Here is a 3,978-nt window from a genome sequence, read left to right as displayed (position 1 = left end):
CTTCCTAATGCTTCCTTAGTGGTTTGAGCATGTAGAGCAGTGGTGCTCAATCTTCCTAATGCTTCCTTAGTGGTTTGAGCATGTAGAGCAGTGGTGCTCAACCTTCCTAATGCTTCCTTAGTGGTTTGAGCATGTAGAGCAGTGGTGCTCAACCTTCCTAATGCTTCCTTAGTGGTTTGAGCATGTAGAGCAGTGGTGCTCAACCTTCCTAATGTGCAACCCTTTAATACAGTTCCTCATGTTATGGTGACACCCAACCAATGGTCTCAGTTCCTAAGACTATCGGAAATATGTGTTTTCCAATGGTTTTAGGTAAAGGGTTGTTCAATCCCCAAAGGGATTGCGACCCACAGGTTGAGAAGCGCTGATGTAGAGAGATCTTGTAGCACCTTTGTAACTACAAATCTGGAGACCAGGGTTTGATTTCCAGCTTGGCCATGAAACCCACTGGGTGAGCATGAGCAAAAAACATGCTCTCAGCCTCAACAAAGGCAATGGGAAACCTCCTCTGAACAAATCTGGCCAAGAAAACCCCGTGATAGGTTCACCGCAAGTCATCGGAAATGACCTGAAGGCACACAACAACAATGAATGAGAGGCCTTCAAGTCCCTCTTCCCTAAACAGCCCTGCGCAGGTCTTGCAGACCTGGTTGAGTCTATCTAGCTATAAAGTAGTTGTCTTTTTTTCCTACTGCCTTCTACCTTCCCAAGCATTATTGTCTTTTCTAGTGAGTTGTGTGTCAGTCTCGGCTTAGTCATCTTGGCTTCTAGGGAAAGTTTAGGCTTGATTTGCTAGAAGATCCATTTATTGGCCTTTTTAGCACTCCACAGTATCTGCAAAAACAAAACCCTCCAGCACATCTCAAAGGAGTCGATCAGCTTCCTATCTGCTTTCTTCACAGTCCAGCTTTTGTAACCCATACATAGAAATGGGAAATACAACAGCATTGACCATCCCAACTTGAGTACTCAATGATATAGCTTTACACTTAGGGCTTTTGTCTAGTTCCTTCATAGTTGCCCCTCCAAATCCTAGCCTTCCTCTGATTTCTTGATTCCACTTTCCATTCTGAATAATGACGGAGCCAAAGAATGGTGTAGGACACCATGGCATAGTGGTTTGAATGTTGGACTAGGACTTTGGAGTCAAGGATTTGAATCCCAGCTCGGCCATGAAACCCACTGGGTGACTTTGGGCAAGTTACACTCTCTCAGCCTCGGAGGATGGCAATGGAAAACCTCCTCTGAACAAACCTTGCCAATAAAAATCCCAAGATAGGTTCACTTTAGGGTCTCCATAAGCCAGAAATGACTTGAAGGCACACAATAACATCAATGTACGGCAAAGGAGAAAAACAGGATCTACGTGGAGATGCAAGGTGAGACGAAGGCTGTCAGGAGGACTCTATTGCCTTTTGTGGTTAGGCTGAGAAGGGAATTTTATGAAGGGAAGTGTTCTTCAACGATGCCCAAAGAAAATACACCAAATGCTCAAAACTACCCTCCACTGTGCAAATCTTGTAGCACCTTTGAGACCAACTGAGTAAAAGAAGTTGTAGCATGAGCTTTCATGGACTTGATCTACTGCTACAAGATCCCTCTGCATACTGATACTCCATCCCTGCTAAGTTTCTGAATTGTAATACCCCCCCTCCAGACTTTGTACAGCTGCTCTCCAACTGTTCCACCGAAAGGCTGGACAAGGGACCACAAACATCCCCCAAAATAGATTTTTACAGCCCTTGAACCTCCAGATTGCCTTTTTTTCAGAGGGGAAAAAAGACAAATTTCTACTCTTGAAAACTTCAGAAGCAGCAATTTACCTTTTGAATAGGTTACACACAGTGGCCACATTGTTTAGCAATTTAAAATGCTAATAATTTTTTTGGTTTGGTTGTTACATTTTAAAGAAAAATTACCTTCTCTGCAGCCTTGAGGATCCTTTCGATTCCCAGCTCATCCATGAACTCAATTGAGGGAAGACCAGGGTTTGAGTTCCCATTTAGCCATGAAACCCAGTCTTGGGCAAGTCTCAGCCTCAGGGGAAAGCCATGCAAAACCTCCTCTGAACTAATCTTGCCACTCATGATAGGGTCTCCATAAGTCAAAAATGACCTGAAGGCACACAACCACAACAAATAGACAGAGAAGTGAAGAACAATCCCCCCAGTCCTTCCCCATTTTACCATCCCTTTTCTATCCAGACATTCTTTTTGAGATGCTAATAGAACCACTTTTCATATGAAGCCACCTCAGACTGAGTCACTCCAATGGTCCACTTGGTCTACACTGGGACCTTTAGGAAAGAGACCATAACATGAATGAGAGGAAAGAGATAAGAAGGAAGAAGGAGGAGGATGAAAAGTTAATAGACAATAGGATATAGGTGATTGGGAAAGAAAGAAATAGGAATAGAAAGGTAAAGGAAGAAAGGAAAGGGCATTCAAGAGAGAAAATGCAATAAGAATAAATACATTACTGACCTATTCCCATTTGTTGAAGGATGAGGAAGACAACAAAATATGGAAGAAGGAGAAGGAGAGGTGAATATTGGAAAATGTAAAGGGAGCAAAAATGAGTTTTTTGTGGGTTTTTCGGGCTCTGTAGCCATGTTCTAGAAGCGTTTATCTTCTTTCAAGATGCCAGCCACAGATGCTGGTGAAACATCAGGAAGAAACTCTTCTAGGACATGGCCCCATAGCCCGAAAAAAACACAAAAAACTATGGACGCCGGCCATGAAAGCCTTCGACTTTATTCCTGATGTTTCGCCAGCAGCTGTGGCTGGCATCTGTGTTTCTCCGAAGATGCCAGCCACATCTGCTAGTGAAAGGTCATGAATTAACCCTTCTAGAATATGCCCCATAGCCCAAAAAACCCACAAGAAAGTATATTACCCTACACTGGCACCTTCTAGTGTAGCACTTTCCCTTTGTGTTGCACTACAAGTCCCATCATCCCTCCCTAGGCCAGCATGTGGCATTTATCCCATTCGCTGGCACACTCAATGTGAGTTCCTCTGCCACATAGGAGAAGCCATAGTATAAGGATAACACAAAACCCTTAAGTGGAAAGAAGGCATTTCAAAACCATCTTATCTTACGCTTAGCTGACGGTATCTTCAGATCAGCATCTGATACTCAGTCCTGGGCGTATCATACCCTCCAAACTGTGCCGATTTGGCAGGGACAGTCCCTATTCTTTCCCTTGCCATTGCACTTTTTCCGCGGCTGTTAAAATGTCCCAGTTTCTCTTTCCTCCTCCACTTTCCTCCTTCCTTCAGTTGCTGCAAACTGGGTTAAAGATGCAAAAGTTTTATTTTCACCTTTCAAATAAAGTCGACGAAGAACGACTGCAAATCAAAAACAAATGGAAACCCATGTGGCCAAATCCCAAAAACTAATAGTAAAAAAATAATGAAAGAGGTCGATGTGACAACTTTAAATTTTTTGTAGTTTAGGAACGTCGGTAATGAAACGGAGAAGTAAAATGAGGGTAAAAGCAGGAAAATATAAAATGGAAATCGACAGATTAAACAAAGCACCAAACAACTAGAGGAGAAGTAGAAATAGTCACCAAGGAAAAATGGAGAAGGGTCTAAAATTAAGGGTTAAATAAATGGAGAGGAATTGTTTAGGATTACTTTTGTCGTACTCATTAGAGCTGCTCTTCTCTCAAAAAATGTAAATCACTTACCTTTCGCCAATTATTGCGTTTCGCCTTTTATATTTATATAAAGATAATTTTAAAAATAGAATAAAAATGCAAAAGGCCTTTGCAATCAGCTCAACAGGAAGGAGAGGAAAAGAGAGGAAACTTTGCTCTTCCCAGTTAGGATTAGGCAAAAGCAAACTGCTGCAGCATCTCCTAGTTTGTATAGTCTTCCTCGTTCGTAACCTTTTTCCCTTTTCGATCACACTTGATGTTGCTTGGCTTCAAATCTGAAATCTATGGCTGTATCTATGTTTAGATGACCAAAA

General features: G+C 42.2%; 1 protein-coding gene across 1 annotated transcript in view; it reads right to left on the bottom strand.

The window, feature by feature from the left end:
• Positions 1 to 2,037, bottom strand: part of GRHL3 (grainyhead like transcription factor 3) — a 42,970-nt gene extending 40,933 nt beyond the window's left edge. The window contains exon 1 of the mRNA XM_042440124.1: positions 1,920 to 2,037. The gene's annotated coding sequence lies outside the window, so the exon portion shown is untranslated. The remainder of the gene's footprint in view (positions 1 to 1,919) is intronic.
• Between the last annotated feature and the right edge of the window lie 1,941 nt (positions 2,038 to 3,978).

The sequence above is a fragment of the Sceloporus undulatus genome, chromosome 9 (assembly GCF_019175285.1).
Source record: "Sceloporus undulatus isolate JIND9_A2432 ecotype Alabama chromosome 9, SceUnd_v1.1, whole genome shotgun sequence".
Classification (NCBI taxonomy): Eukaryota; Metazoa; Chordata; class Lepidosauria; order Squamata; family Phrynosomatidae; genus Sceloporus; species Sceloporus undulatus.
This window is presented reverse-complemented; position numbering and strand designations above follow the sequence as displayed.